The sequence below is a fragment of the Hyla sarda genome, chromosome 7 (genome assembly GCF_029499605.1).
Source record: "Hyla sarda isolate aHylSar1 chromosome 7, aHylSar1.hap1, whole genome shotgun sequence".
Classification (NCBI taxonomy): Eukaryota; Metazoa; Chordata; class Amphibia; order Anura; family Hylidae; genus Hyla; species Hyla sarda.
Window position 1 is genome coordinate 39,174,782 of NC_079195.1, and position 17,477 is coordinate 39,192,258.

A 17,477-nucleotide genomic window follows, 5' to 3' on the forward strand; every position below is an offset into this window, starting at 1 on the left:
GGTGTTATACACTGGATTTTGCGTATGGAATAGTGCAGTATTCCATAGATGTAGCATACAGTAAAAGAAAAAAAAGTATATGGCATGGTATATGGTTATTCAACATGGGTACCTGTGCACGACAAATGCCAATGTGAGGTGTTCAAAAAATATACACACAATAAACGTATAGGAACAGGAACTGGCCTATGTGTAGTCACCAGACTATGTTCAGGGCATTAAGTGGATGGGACCACTTGGTGTGCGCCCTGGTATTAGTTGATATCCCTTTCTTGACAGGATACTGATGTATACCTGGGACGCTGTGTGAACCAAGCCTTCTACTTCCTGCTGGAGCCACTTCTGATCAAGATGAAGCTATCATTGTAGTAAAACAAAGTGTGTTACACCAGGCTAAGGGATCAGCAATCTTATATTGGTGTAGAATATACAATATATATAATAATAAGGTATATTACGACACACAGCATATCAGGAGCCAGAATGCCGGACATCTTGTAACGTTATTTGACTTCATATGATCAGTCATTAGTGTCCCCTCATCTCTCTCCCATTGTCACAGTCAGTACTTTCCCCTTATCTCCTCCATGTGTTACAGTCATAAGTGTCCCCTCATATCCCTGTGTCACAGTCATAATTATCTCCCCCCGTGTGTCAATTATTACTGTCCCTTCACCTTCCACCTCATGTGTCACAGTCATAAGCGTCCTCTCTCATATTAAAACAGTTTTTTTGTTTGTTTTTTTACTTACCTCTGCCTCTATTCCCACGCTGATTCCCTGATCAGCCTCCAGTGTTCAGCAGCGGATGTCTTGGGTCGGTGGTCTGATGTTGCATGGCAGCCACATCCAATACACAGCCTCGCTGTAGCGCTCCCTCACCACTGATTGGTAACACCGGAGTGCTGACCCCAGGCAAACTTTTGCCATGTCCTAGCAACATGTCAAAAGTTTTGATCGGCAAGAGTGTTAAGACCTAAGACATCAGTGCATTGCCGCACACTTCTCTCCCTGCCCCCTCCCCCGCCTGTGTCTTGTGATCAAGACACCCTCATAGACATACATTGCAAGCAAGTCTCGATCAAGTGACACGGGGCCGAGAGAGAATGGGATGAGTGCATTCTTCTCTCAGCTTGTTCTCCTGATTGGTGGAGATATACAGGAGCACGAACAAACTTTGCAACAAATTCAGGAATATTTTGGCGCTTACCTGGACCAACACATTGGTAAAGGTAGAATAAACTTTAATTTTTTTGTAATTTTGTTTGCATGACTCCTCTTTGAGAGGATAATAAGGCTGGTACGAAGCTAACTTGATACTAACATTGTATTGCATAAAGAAAAACAACCCTGCATAACTTAACAACAGTAAGGTTTATTATAGCACAAAATCAGACAAATGTAATGTGTATATAGGTCTCATCCACCTATAAGCTTACCTGTGGCCCAACCTAATCTTTGCCCTAGCAGCTGTTTGGTACCTTCAGTTGTTGCACATTCAATAGATGAGGACCATACAGTGTTTGCTCCACAGTGTTACTTAGAGTAGACTGAAACTCTCAAAATATTAGCAAATTGATCTCAAGGTCTTTTAATCTGTAAGTGAGTTGGACAGGGAAAGGGGTTGCAGGCTTACCCTTAGATAAAGCTGGACTGACCTTATTTACAGCCTTCTTTTTACTGCTATCAAAAGCTTCACTGCTACCAGCATTGGATCTAGTTTAACCTGCTGGCAGCAAAAGATAGTGAAGTTGCTATATTCTAAATATATTCGCGAAATTGCAAACTGACGATATTCGCAATAAAAATTTGCTATTTGAATATTTGCGCTCAACACTAATCACAAATACAAGAGGCTGTCCGGTATTAACCCTTTAGGTGCCGCGATCAAAGTTGATTGTGGCATCTAAAACGGGAGAAATCCATGCCGGCTAGCTCACCGCGGTGAAATTGCAGTGTCCCGAAGAGCTGAAAGGACAGCGGGCTCGACGCTGTCCTGAGATCCAGGCTTTAGCAATCAAGCGCAGATCAAACTGATCAATGCTATGCTATGGCATAGCAATGATCAGTATAAGTGATCAGTGTGTGCAATGTTATAGCTCCCTATGGGGGCTATAACATTGCAAAAAAAAAGTGTAAAAAAAGAGTTAATAAATGTGATTTAACCCCTTCCTTAATAAAAGTTTGAATCACCCCCCTTTTACCCATTAAAAAAACTGTGTAAAAAATATAAATAAACATGCGTGATATCACCGCGTGTGTAAATGTCCAAACTATAAAAATATATTGTTAATTAAACCACATGGTCAATGGCGTATGTGCAAAAAAAATTCCAAAGTCCAAAATACCATAAAAAAATGAATAAAGAGCGATCAAAAAGTCCAATCAAAACAAAAATGGTACCGATAAAAACTTCCGATCACAACGCAAAATATGAGCCCTCATACTGCCCCATATGTAGAAAAATAAAAAAAAAAGTTATAGGGGTCATAAGAGGACAATTTTATATGTATACATTTTTTTGCATTTTAAACGTATACATTTTCCTGAATGTAGTTATGGTTTTTTACAAAAGTACGACAAAATCCAACCTATATAAGTAGGGTTTCATTTTAATCATATGGACCTACAGAATAAAGATAAGGAGTCATTTTTACTGAAAAATGTACTGTGTAGAAACAGAAACCCCCAAAAGTTACAAAATGGCGTTTTTTCGTAAATTTTGTTGCACAATTTTTTTTTTACGTTTCGCTGTAGATTTCTGGGTAAAATGACTGATGTCATTACAAAGTAGAATTCGTGGCATAAAAAATAAGCCATCATATGGATTTTTAGGTGCAAAATTGAAAGGGTTATGATTTTTAAAAAGTAAGGAGGAAAAAACTAAAGTGAAAAAATGGAAAAACGTTTGGTCCTTAAGGGGTAAAAAAGTACCTCTGATATCCCACACACAAAAAAAAATGTTATATGTTACTCAGTACCTGGTCGTGCTCTTGTACATATAATTTTCATGTGTCTAGAACCTATTTTTCTCTTACAAATCCCGTCCATCTATTGCTCACTTGCTTTGTCATTATGTGCTTTGGAGGGGGAGGGGTGGTCCTTACTCTGCATGACTCTTCTTCCTCCCTGAGTCGGATGTGCTGTACTGGGTCTCTTCATCCAATCACTGCAGGCTGCTCTGTAACCCCCTCCTTTCTGTTTTCATGCTGCAGTCTGATAGACAGGACAGGATTGAGCACAGAGGAGTGCTAGTTCCCCCCCCCCCCCCCCCACACACACACACACTTTCAAGACTTTGTCCCAACCTGTGCTTCAGCTGGGACAAAGACGATGCTGCAGCCAGATGTGATTATGTTATGGATGGTATGGGGACCCCTAGTGGTCATGATTTCTACAAAAAAGACATAACATTTTTTTATTAAGTATATCAGCAAGGTTATTGTTTTGCCAAAATGTACGGTATAACATATAAAAAGTTCTTGATTCTGACAGTAACCATTTATTGCAATGTAAAGACTGTTTAATTAGTAGTGCATACTTATCTACAGAAAAGTTAGGTTTTCACTCTGAAACATGCAAGAGGAATATTACAGTTCTAAGAAATTCAAACCTTGCCAAGTACAGTTCTCATGATCGATGGGGTCCTGGTGGTCTAATTTCCAGCAATCAGACACTCATCACCTATCCTGTTGAGGCTTTTCAATGCCGCCATACCATCTAACCCTTTCTAGAAAATGTAAACATTGGTGTGGCCCTTAAATCATTACATGCACCTGTGGTGGCCAAGTACCGTATTGCATACCGTACCTAGTGAAGACAGAGTAACTGCGCTCAGGTAGGGTCACTCAGGTGGGACAGACCCTAGTCGCCTCTCCTTAAGCCTAATTCTCTAATGCTAATATATGTATATATTTAATAATCGTGCATATCTAATATAATGTATAGTACTTACCTTGTTTAGCGTCGCAGGACCTTCGGTCATGTGACCATGTTAATAACCTCTATGGTATGTTGGAGGACCTTAGGAGGTCCTTGGGTCACGTGTTACCCACAAATCTTTGTAATGGTGATTGACATCAGTATGGACCAATTAGCACTAGTCCAGCCCCTGCCCATATAAGGGAGCTGTAGCCAATTATCGCTCTCTTGGGTTGCTTCTCTCATGGATGCCGGACTAACAGGACGGATCTGCGCAACTTTCAAAGACACGCTAGGCCTCAAAACCTACCGGCCTCAGCAGAAACTAAAACCGTGAGTTCTAAATTATCCCCGCTAATGCTAGCGTGACTACTGGACCGCAACTAAATCCCCTAAATCCAGTAGAACAGCGCCTAATACCTAAAGACTCTAAATTGCTAAAGTCCCAACCTTTGTTAATCTCCAGAGAAAGCAGTTGTATGCATAGAGACTGTTCAGTTTATGAAGCTTGCAGAGAATCTTCAGTAAAAGTTATACCTGTTTCAGAAAACTCTCCGGTTGTGGACATTCTATTATTATCTACCTCCCTATCACTCTTGGGAAGGGTGGCGGTAGGACAAGCATTACTGAGGAGCCCTCACCCTGGCGTCATGAATAGCAAGGGTTAACAAGCACCCTTTAATTACCGCACAGCTACACTCCCCAAACCCTACATTCCCCAGGCTATCACACACCATCCCCCGGTTCAAATGTTCAGGACATCCATACATTGCAATTAAGGCAATGGTTTCACAATAAAGTACGGGACATGGCAGCGGCAGCATGGAAAGCAACTCTGTCCTATGTAACAGCATGATTCTTACCTTTAGAATAGCTATAGATGCAATTTTACTTTAATGATTAAGTAATGGACTCTCCAGGGTAATTTTTTAATCTGTACTAGTCCGTCCTCCCTAATACACGGCAGTTTTAATGATCTATATACTTTTATAGGGTCGTACAACTACCATACAGCCAATTTGGGATGATTCTGCATCAAATCCCCTAATAAATCGGCATTAATTAGATTTTTTAAGACCCCTTGTTAAAATAAAGCATTTGTATTTCAGGTTCAGAATATGGCAGTACATTATCCTAATCTATTAGAAGCAGTATTTTTTACCAAATCAGTAGAAATACTAATTAAGTCGAAACACTTAATTGTTAAATATTGTATAAGCGGGTGTCGTGCGCCGCATCCTAAAGGCCCGGCCATTCATTTAATTGTGACTTTAACTTGCCCTTGTGGGGGGGAAAAAAAATTCCTGCAACATTCTAAGTGAATTCATCTTGTATTTAATTTAAGAGACCTATTAACTGTCAATGCATATTTAATGCAGCCGCGGAGTCCTAATAACACACTGACTAATTGCCAGGTCATTCCTTCCGAAGAGCCGGCTCCGTGCTTAGCAGAAAGCAATTTGAATAAAACCATATTTTATGATAACAGTGTAATTTCACCATTAACCTTTCTTATCTTTAACCAATTTTGTGCGCTTTTTTTCAAGTGGCACAGTGATGCAAGGAGATTAACTGTGTAGGTGCCAAGAAAATGGAAAACGGAGCACTCACCCGGTACGTATTCTCAAGGGTTGGCTGGTCCCCGAGTAGGGTCTTCGGCAGGGAGGCGGTCGATGGAACGGGGGGGAGCTCAGATGCCGGCCACGGACCGTGGCCGGCGTCTGAGCTCCCCCCGTTCCATCGATCGCCTCTCTGCCGAAGACCCTACTCGAGGACCAGCCAACCCTTGAGGATACGTACCAGGTGAGTGCTCCGTTTTTCATTTTCTTGGCACCTATACATTTGGAATATCTTCTGTTTCCGTGAAGCACCTCCTAGGATCCAAATTGGGATATACACGTTCCATCTCCACCCATTGTCCGCATGCTAACAATGTTGTATTTATAGCAGTAGTACATTCAGTGCCAATTCATTTCTGCCTTTTTTTCTGGTTGTTACAAGGAAATTAACTATTTGCATACCATTAGATATATGGGATTTTGGCTGCTTTTTGTGGTCATTTGTGTCCAATCGAACAGTGTTTCCCCAACCAGGGTTGTAGAGTACCCTGGACCCAAACAAGGGTCCATGTGAGTGTCTCTGTACATGTGATATCCTGATGCTAACTGGTGTCAAGTCACCGTGTGACACTAAACAACATCAAGACGTTGTGTACTGCTTCCCATACATCTTGACACTGGCTGATGTCATGAGGTTATACACAGAGGTACACATAATGCTCTGACACTAAGGTTGGGTTCACATCTGCATCTAAGGCTCCATTTTAGGCCTCCATCTAAGAATCCATTTAAAGAACCAGGCAAGAACAGAGCATGCAGTTTTTTTTTTTAATCTGGTTATAATCCTGTGAAATTATAGGAACCAAAAACAAACCCAGCAGATTCAATTAAAGTCAATAGGGTCCTTGGGCTCCCTTGGTGTTTGTCATTAGTGATGAGCAGCATAGGCCATATTCGAATTTGCAATATTTTGTGGATATTTGGATGAATATTTATCCTATATTCCTGAATTTCGCATAATCGCTATCTTCGTTCTTTTTTTTTATCTGAAAATTTGTAATGAAATTGGCATAGTGCATATGCGCAATTATATATTTTACCTAAAAGAAGGGAGGGATCAGTGTCCAGTCTGGAAGTGCCGATATTTGCATAAATATTTGCATAAATATTTGCATACATTTGCATTTGAAAAATGAATATTCATTATTACGAATATATATCACTATATTCTAAATATTCGAGAAATCACGAAGTGCTGATATTCGAGGTAAAAATTTGCATGACGAATATTTGCACTCAACACTATTTGTCAAGCAGCAGACTGTCTGGCTCCATTTTCCACTGCTGAACAGAATCTGCAACTGGGGCCTTGAACGGAGCCTGCAACACACATGTGAACCTAGCCTAAGGAGCATCAGCACATTATATACTGCAGCACATTATATACTGCAGCACATACAGCACCTGGACGCTAGCTAGGGTCTGGACTTATGTGCAGGCCGGGACCTAGAACAGAAGCCTGGAGTCAGAGGAGGTAAGTAAATACTTGTTTATTTGTATGATCCTGGATCAAGTTTAGAGGTTTGCTCAAGGTGTCTAACTTTGGGGAATTTTAGTCCTTTCTGGGAGAGAATTTATTTAGGGGTCTGCCTTAGACCTGCTGTGCTTCCTTCATAGAACAATTTGTTCAGCTCAGCATAGACTGGGCCTTGTTTATGTAAACACAGTGTTTGGCTTCTATACTGCACCTCACCATTGTGAGCACCATGAAACGCCATCAGGCCAGACACTATACAGGGTATGCCCCAGGGGAAATATAAATATCATAATTTACTGTGGCGTTCCCTCGTCACTGTGTGATGGGAAGACCCTGTGGAAACCCTCGAAGCATTGTGACCAGTGTGACACAGATTGTGACCAGCAGAGGACTACAAGTCATCCCACAGGCGTCCTTCCCTACTGTAACATCCGCACTTCCTTCCAGTTGTCACACTAAAATGTGAATATCGAATTTATAAATAATTTTGAATTGCTTTACTGCTATATTAATTCCATATTCTTAGCCTACACTTTGATCAGACTGCCATCTAGAGGCGATTACATATTGCATGGGACCCTAAGGGCTTGTTCACACTGCGGATATTTTTTGCCGGGGGAGTATTAAACAAACAAAAAAAAAAAAAGGTTCATTAGTAGAAAAGAACAGAACACTCACCAGGATGCTGTCTTGCTTCAGTGTTCGTTTATTTACAAAAAAAAACATGAATACAAATGTGCTGGAATAACAAGATGGACAAACAAGAAGAGAAGATGTTCTTCCCTCTTGTTATTCCAGCACATTTGTATTCATGCCCTGTTCTTTTCTACTATTGAACTGTGGATATCGTGGACCTTATGCTGTTGATACAGTGAGCACCGTAGGATAGCTATTGGGAGTGATTTACCATTCCAGCGATCATGGTCTTGATCGTTTGTTGCAGTGCTGAGTTTCCTTCTACTGCAGGGCCACACTTAAAAAAAAAAAAAAGTCTCTACATACCTACCTCAATTCCCCAAGCAGCCTCCATTATCGGTGTCCAGTGTCCACTGTGCTACACTTCCTGAAGCTGCAGATGACACGTCACAGCCAATCACTGGCTGCATCGTGTCCTGCCTTAGCCAGTGATTGGCTGAGCCACAACGTGACATGCCGTCTGCAGCTCCATGAAGTGACCAATAACGGAGGCTGAGGGGAAGCAAGGGAGAGACAAGTCAAGCCTTTTTACATTTGATTACACATCGTGGACATGCTGCTACTAAAACAAAGAAAAAAAAAGCTCAATTATCCCTTTAATTTGGAATTTGGACTATGTCTCTTTTGGCAGGTGAAATATAGTGAAGCTTTTTGAGATGATGACTTAAAATTTCAATATAAAACAGTCTTCTAGATGGATGGTCCACTCAAAGGAGGAGAACAATATTGAAGGATTTACAGAAATTGAAAGTTTTTCACCGGCAAAATCTGGTGTAGGCCTGTGGTGGGCTTCTCGAAAAGTTGGCCTTTTGAAAAGGTTTTAGGCCGAATTCATGGTACAGTTTCCAAGGGCAGCCACTAGGACTGTGCAGACTTTACCAGTGTCCATAGACGACAATGTATTCTGCACAGTATTCCGCTAGAAAGAAAATTGTTTCGCACGATGTGACTGTGCAGCGAAATCCCATTGACAGCCTAAGGGCCCATTCACATTATGGATTTTGAGACTGGAAATATGGTGCATTGTTTTCAATAGGATTCTGCTGCACCATTCACACTACAAACATTCAGCTGTGGAAATTCCGCCTCCAGACTCCACCATAAGAACTTTTGAGCGGTCCCGGCACAGGCTTGTTTTGATGGCACCCACTACAGATGGAACTTGTGCCTGGAACATCTCAGGGCAAAGATGCTATAGTGTGAATGAGCCCTTACTGTCATTTTCAGGTCCCTTTATACATTCTACTAGTGAGTTTAATAGGCCTCCTCCTTCACAAATACTACTGTATGTTTAGTTACGTGTTAATCATCACGGCAAAAATTATTGGTATTTTTGAAATCTTTGAACTTTGTTATTTTTTAAAAATTCCCCCCATATCCACAACGATGAACACAAGACTGTGACCTTTAGAATATTATTACTTCCTCTTCATAGGATTCTGGGCGGCTCTCCACTCCCACAAGAAAGAGAGTCGCTAATAACATCAGAGTCTGGGTCATTGACATACTGGCCGTAAAAACAGTCTCCCCTTTATGTGCAATCTGATAAACCTCAAAGAGCACACAATACCTTTATTAAATGCTGGAGAAGTTCCCCTGCTTAAAGGTTACTAGTCTGAAAAGGTAACATCTCCTGACAGATCCTCGGAGCACCTGATGTAACAGCTGCAGGAGAACATCACAGGCTCCGAGCTGAAACTCCAGGCCATCCGTACGCCGGGGTGAACGGGAAACAATAAACACATTCTGCTCCCACTCCATGTGATCTGCAGCATGTAATGAAAACCACACAAAGGTGCTCGAACTTGTCAAGTCACCGAAGAAACGAGCAGGAAAAGTCAATATTTAGCTTCATCCATCATGTGGTCACATCATATATTTTTCGCGAGAGAGGGTTGTTTTTTTTTTTTTTTTTGTTCACCTTCACCGGCATTAAAACTAAGAAATTCAATTTAAAGGTAAATTAATTTGGAATATGGAATTTTTACAGATATTCCTGTTAATTATTGGAATTTGGAATTTTAGCAGAGATTCCACCATAAATGATACATTTTAGATATTGTTCAGTTTGATTAAAAAGAAAAATTGGAATGCAAATATTTTATTAGGAAATAGAAATTGGATTTAAAGAATTTGCGTTATTTATTATTTTATTGGATGGAGAGGTGGTGTAGCTCTCTTAAAAGCAATTAGAAGGTTGATGCACGGCACCACTCACCACCGTGTAGATTGCGCTGCACTTGCAGGTTGGCACGGAGCTGCGTCCGCCCTCCGGTTAGTGGATTTGATGCAGTCGGAGTACTGGAAGTCCAGTTGACCTGTGAGCGTACATCAGGATCGTCAGTCTCTGCGCTCGCTGTGCATAGATGGATGGGCTGGCTGGTAGTGTTGCTCGAGAATATTCACAATGCAAATTTTATTCGCGAATATCGTATATTCACAAATATTTGCGAATATAGCACTATATATTCGTAATTACGAATACTCGTTTTTTTTTTTTTCCACAGTACACATCACAGTGATCACCCCTCTCTACTTCCAGCTTGTGTGGTGTAAAGAAGGCTCTAATACTACTGTGTGAGACTAACTTATGTAAATTTTTGTATATGCTAATAAAACGCGAATATTACAAATATGCAAATTTAGCGAATATATGACGAATATTCGTCCATATATTCGCGAAATATCGCAAATTCGAATATGGCCTATGCCGTTCAACACTACTGGCTGGCACGGACCTGCGTCTGGCCTATGGGAACCGGGATGATGGTAGTAGATAACAGAACGATAGTCTGCAGTAGAGTCCTTGTGCTGGCAGTAAGGGGCGTGGGTTGAGTGGTACCCAAATTAAAAGGGGTTACAGCGCTTCCAAATTATGGTTGAAGCACGAGTCATAAGAGGTGGTGGTTATGGAAAGGTAAAACAGGCTAGAGGAGTTTCAAACCCGCGGGCCTTTTCCTCTGTAGCTTAATAGAGATGACCAGATAGCTCCAAAGTCCAGTTTATATAACCACAAAATGGTGATGCCATGAGGAAAAAAGGAGAGGGGGAGGGAAAGGTAAAGGGTAGCATGTAAAACTGAATAACTCAAATGTAAAATCTTGAAGGAAGACCGATGAAATACGAGAGCGGGATCAACCCCAGGGTTTGTCATTGGCAGGTCGCTTTACCAATGCGATGACGAACCCTGGGGTTTATCTTGCTCTCGTATTTCATTGGTCTTACTTCAAGATTTTACATTTGATTTATTCAGGACATTAGTAATAAATTTTTACTCTCTTTTTTTTACGTTACATGGAAATTCATTCATTCATCCATTTTTTTTATTTTATTTTTTTAATCTTTATGCATCCGTACTCCTATTTTTTCTATTTCTTCAATTTTTCCCCAGAAGTGTTACCATGTCTGATATTTACAAGTACCGTATATACTCGAGTATAAGCCGACCCGAGTATAAGCCGAGACCCCTAATTTCAACCCAAAATCCCAGGAAAAGTTATTGACTCGAGTATAAGCCTAGGGTGGGAAATACCTCATCCCCCCCTGTCATCATCCAGACCCGTCATTAACATCCTCATCATCATCATCCCCTTGTCATCATCCCACACATCCCCCCTTCATCATCCCCTTATCATCCCACACATCCCCCCTTCATCATCCCCTTGTCATCATCCCACACATCCCCCCTTCATCATCCCCTTATCATCCCGCACATCCCCCCTTCATCATCCCCTTATCATCCCACACATCCCCCTTCATCATCCCCTTATCATCCCACACATCCCCCCTTCATCATCCCCTTGTAATCATCCCACACCCCCCCCCTTCATCATCCCCACACCCCCCCCCCCCTTCATCATCCTCTTCTCATCATTCGCCCTCAGTGGTCTTCAACCTGCGGACCTCCAGAGGTTTCAAAACTACAACTCCCAGCAAGCCCGGGCAGCCATCAGCTGTCCGGGCTTGCTGGGAGTTGTAGTTTTGAAACCTCCGGAGGTCCGCAGGTTGAAGACCACTGCGGCCTTCAACATCATCCAGCCCCCTCTCACCCCCCTTTAGTTCTGAGTACTCACCTCCGCTCGGCGCTGGTCCGGTCCTGCAGGGCTGTCCAGTGAGGAGGTGGTCCGGTGAGGAGGTGGTCCGGGCTGCTATCTTCACCGGGGGCGCCTCTTCTCCGCGCTTCCGGCCCGGAATAGAGGCGTTGCCTTGACAATGACGCAGAATTACGTTGGCAATGAACGCACCTCTGCGTCGTTGTCACGGCAACGTGACTATTCTGAGGCCGGGCCCGAAGCGCTTAGAAGAGGCCTCCCCGGTGAAGATAGCAGCCCGGAACACTATCCCACCGGACCACCTCCTCACCGGACAGTCCTGCAGGACCGGACCAGCGCCGAGCGGAGGTGAGTACTCAGAACTAAAGGGGGTGAGAGGGGGCTGGATGATGTTGAAGGCCGCAGTGGTCTTCAACCTGCGGACCTCCGGAGATTTCAAAACTACAACTCCCAGCAAGCCCGGACAGCCGATGGCTGCCCGGGCTTGCTGGGGTTGTAGTTTTGAAACCTCTGGAGGTCCGCAGGTTGAAGACCACTGCGGGTGGGGGAGTTCACTCGAGTATAAGCCGAGGGGGGTGTTTTCAGCACGAAAAATCGTGCTGAAAAACTCGGCTTATACTCGAGTATATACGGTACTACTGTTTTTATTCATCATATTGATGCCATTTCAATGTCTTACATGCTACCCTTTACTTTTCCTTCCTACTGATGCCATTTCCATGTTTTACATGCTACCCTTTACCTTTCCCTCCCCCTCCCCTTTTATCATCATGGCATCACCATTTTGTGGTTATATAAACTGGACTTTGGAGCTATCTGGTCATCTCTATTAACCTGTTGGGGACGAAGAGCGTATGCATACGCCCTTGCGTCCTGGTACTTAAGGACGAAGGGCGTATCCATACGCCCGTGGGAATTTCGGTCCCCGCCGCGTGCCGGGCGGGGACCGGGCCGGGGTGACTGCTGATATCTATCAGCAGGCACCCCATGCAAATGCCCAGGGGGGTCTTTAGACCCCCCATGTCGGCGATCGGCGCAAATCGCAAGTGAATTCACACTTGTGATTTGCGCCGATTCCGGGTCATTACGGGTCTATGGTGACCCGGTGACCCGGAATAGAAGGGGAATCACGGGTGTCTAAGACACCCACGATCCCCCTAAAGCGATAGGAGTGAGGTGGTATGGGTGCCACCCCTCCTATCCCTGCTATTGGTGGTCTAGATGCGACCACCAATAGCAGATCTGGGGCGGGGGGGGGGGGGGGGGGGGTTAATTTCGTTTTCCCCGTCCTGCCCACCCACAATAGGCGGGGCAGAACGGGGAAAACGAAGAGGAGCGGCGCCGACGTCCACTTACCCCTCCGGAGGCTGCGGAGCGACGGCGATCGGCGGCGGCGACGGAGATCGGCGCAGGCGACGTGCGGCAGAAGAGGACGGCTCCCTGGATGCGATGGAAGCCGGTGAGTAGTTGCCTAGCAACATCTAAAGGGCTACAGTCTGAGACCACTATAGTGGTCTCTAGACTGTAGCCCTCCAGATGTTGCAAAACTACAACTCCCAGCATGCCCAGACAGCTGTTTGCTGTGTGGGCATGCTGGAATTTGTAGTTTTGCAACAGCTGGAGGTCTGCAGTTTGGAGATCACTGTTCAGTGGTCTCTAAATAGTAGCACTCCAGATGTTGCAAAACTACAAATTCCAGCATGCCCACACAGAAAACAGCTGTCTCGGCATGCTGGGAGTTGTAGTTGCGTACCTCCAACTGTTGCATAACTACATCTCCCAGCATGCCCTTCCGTGATCAGTACATGCAGGGAATTGTAGTATTGCAACAGCTGGAGGCACACTGGTTGGAAAATACTAAGTTAGGTAACAGAACCTAACTGAAGGTTTTCCAACCAGTGTGCCTCCAGCTGTTGCAAAACTACAACTCCCAGCATGTACTGACAGACCGTGCATGCTGGGAGTTGTAGTTTTGCAACAGCTGGAGGCTCACTGGTTGGAAAATACTGAGTTAGGTAACAGAACCTAACTGAAGGTTTTCCAACCAGTGTGCCTCCAGCTGTTGCAAAACTACAACTCCCAGCATGCATGGTCTGTCAGTACATGCTGGGAGTTGTAGTTTTGAAACAGCTGGAGGTTTGCCCCCCCACCCCCCCATGTGAACATACAGGGTACATTCACACGGGTGGGTTTACAGCAAGTTTCCTGCTACAAGTTTTTCGCCGCAGCGCAAAGTCCTAGCGGGAAACCCACCATAACCCGCCAGTGTGACTGTACCCTATAAACACTACACTACACTAACACATAATAAAGAATAAAACACTACATATGCAACCCCTTACACTGCCCCCCCCCCCCCCCCCCAATAAAAATGAAAAACTTATTGTACGGCAGTGTTTCCAAAACGGAGCCTCCAGCTGTTGCAAAACAACAACTCCCAGCATTTCCGGACAGCCACTGACTGTCCAGGCATGCTGGGAGTTTAGCAACAACTGGAGGCACCCTGTTTGGGAATCACTGGCGTAGAATACCCCTATGTCCACCCCTATGCTATCCCTAATTTAGTCCTCAAATGCGCATGGCGCTCTCTCACTTCAGAGCCCTGTCGTATTTCAAGGAAACAGTTTAGGGCCACATATTGGGTATCTCTGTACTTGGAAGAAATTACACTACAAATTTTGGGGGGCTTTTTCTCCTTTTACCCCTTATGAAAAGGAAAAGTTGGGGTCTACACCAGCCTGTTTGTGTAAAAAAAAATTTTTTTTACACTAACATGCTGGTGTTGCCCTTTACTTTTTATTTTCACAATAGGTAAAAGGAAAAAAAGACCCCCAAAATTTGTAACGCAATTTCTCCTGAGTACAGAAATACCCCATATGTGGGCGTAAAATGCTCTGCGACCGCACAACAAAGCTCAGGAGTGAGAGTGCACTATGTACATTTGAGGCCTACATTGGTGATTTGCACAGGGGTGGCTGATTTTACAGCGGTTCTGACATAAACCCAAAAAAATAAATACCCACGTTACCCCATTTTGGAAACTACAACCCTCACGGAATGTATCAAGGGGTACAGTGAGCATTTACGCCCCACAAGTGTCTGACAGATTTTTGGAACAGTGGTCCGTGAAAATGAAAAATGTAATTTTTTTGCTTGCTCAGCCCACTGTTCCAAAGATCTGTCAAACGCCAGTAGGGTGTAAATGCTCACTGCACCCCTTATTACATTCCGTGAGGGGTGTAGTTTCCAAAATGGGGTCACATTTGGGGGGGACCACTGTTCTGGCACCACGGGGGGCTTTGTAAACACACATGGCCCCTGACTTCCATTCCAAACAAATTATCTCTCTAAAAGCTCAATGGCGCTCCTTCTCTTCTGAGCATTGTAGTTCGCTCGCAGTGCACTTGACGTCCAAACATGGGGTATTTCCATACTCAGAAGAAATGGGGTTACAAATTTTGGGGGGCATTTTCTCCTATTACCTTTTGTAAAAAAGTAAAATTTGGGGAAAAACCTGCATTTTAGTGGAAATTTTTTTTTTCTTTTTTACATGCGACTTAATCAAAAAGTTGTCAAACACCTGTGGGGTGTTAAGGCTCACCGTACCCCTTGTTACGTTCCTTGAGGGGTGTCATTTCCATAATAGTGTGCGATGTGGGGTTTTTTGCTGTCCTGGCACCATAGGGGCTTCCTAAATGGGACATGCCCCCCAAAAACCATTTCAGAAAAACTCACTCTCCTAAATCCCATTGTTGCTCCTTCGCTTCTGAGCCCTCTAGTGCACCCGCCGAACACTTGACATACACATATGAGGTATTTCCTTACTCGAGAGAAATTGGGTTACAAATTTTGAGAGGATTTTTTTCCTTTTACCCCTTGTAAAAATTCAAAAACACGGTCTACAAGAACATGCCAGTGTAAAAAACGAAGATTTTGAATTTTCTCCTTCACTTTGCTGCTATTCCTGTGAAACACCTAAAGGGTTAACACACTTACTGAATATCATTTTGAATACTTTGAGGGGTGCAGTTTTTATAATGGGGTCATTTGTGGGGTATTTCTAATATGAAGACCCTTCAAATCCACTTCAAACCTGAACTGGTCCCTGAAAAATTCCGATTTTGAAAATTTTGCGAAAAATTAGAAAATTGCAGCTGAACTTTGAAGCCCTCTGATGTCTTCCAAAAGTAAAAACTCATCAATTTTATGATGCAAACATAAAGTAGACATATTGTATATGTGAATCAATATATAATTTATTTGGAATATCCATATTCCTTATAAGCAGAGAGCTTCAAAGTTAGAAAAATGCAAAATTTTCAAATTTTTCATGACATTTTTGAATTTTTCACCAAGAAAGGATGCAAGTATCGACGAAAATTTACCACTAACATAAAGTAGAATATGTTACGAAAAAACAATCTCGGATTCAAATTTATAAAGAAAGCATCCCAGAATTATTAATGCTTAAAGTGACAGTGGTCAGATTTGCAAAAAATGCTCCCGTCCTTAGGGTCATAATGGGCTCCGTCCCCAAGGGGTTAAGCTACTGAGGAAAAGGCCCGCGGCCTTGAAACGCGCCTAGCCTGTTTTACCTTCCCATAACCACCACCTCTTATGACTGTGGCTTCAACCATAATTTGGAAGTGCTGTAACCCCCTTAATTTGGTACCACTCAACCACGCTACCACAGACTATCGTTCTGTTATCTACTACCATCAGACAGGTTTCCATAGGCCAGATGCAGGTCCATGCCAGCCTGTACACCATCTGCCAGCTAATACCATCTGCCAGCTTGCCATTTTCCTGCTGTACATGCTACAACTATATACATCCAGGTTGGACATCGCTCCATGCCAACATTGGCCAGGCTGTCCATCTATGCACAGCGAGCGCAGAGACTGTCGATCCTGATGTACGCTCACAGGCCAACTGTATCAGGACATTCTTGGACTTCCAGTACTCCGACTGAATCAAATCCACTAACCGGAGGCCGGACGCAGCTCGATGCCAACCTGCAAGTGCAGAGCGATCTACACGGTGGTGAGTGGTGCCGTGCATCAACCTTCTAATTGCTGTTAAGAGACTTGTTCCACACTTATCTTAAGTGAATTTCATAAGAGACTGAGGCATTTGATTATGGACATTTGATTCCTTATAGGTAGTTTTATTATATTCCATTTCTGATATATTCCATTTAATACTTGTCATCATATTTATTTGTAATTTTTATTATCTTACTACTTCCATAGCAAGGGCCCTGCTTGGATAGTAGTGGATTACCATTTTATTTTATGCATAATAAATATTGTACACTTAATTAGCCATATCTCAGGTCCAGAATACTGATTTACAACGTTTTACTGTGATATTCTCACTGGATATCATCCTTTTCTCGCCATTTATCTATTTATCTATCTATCCATTTTTCACTCATCAGGATACCTTGAGGACTGGTTTACTATTTTTTATTATTATTTATTGATCAATTTATATATTTATTTTTTATTTTTTTAATTCATTATTTTATTGATTAATTTATTTATTTATTCATTTGTTTTAATAATTATTTTATTTATCAATTAATTAAATATTTATTTGTTGTGACTATTTTATTTTGTTCTTTTGTTTCAGATGTTCTCCTTCACCAGCATAAATAAGTTGAAATACAATTTAAGGTCAATTAATGTGGAATTAGAAATTTTAACAGATA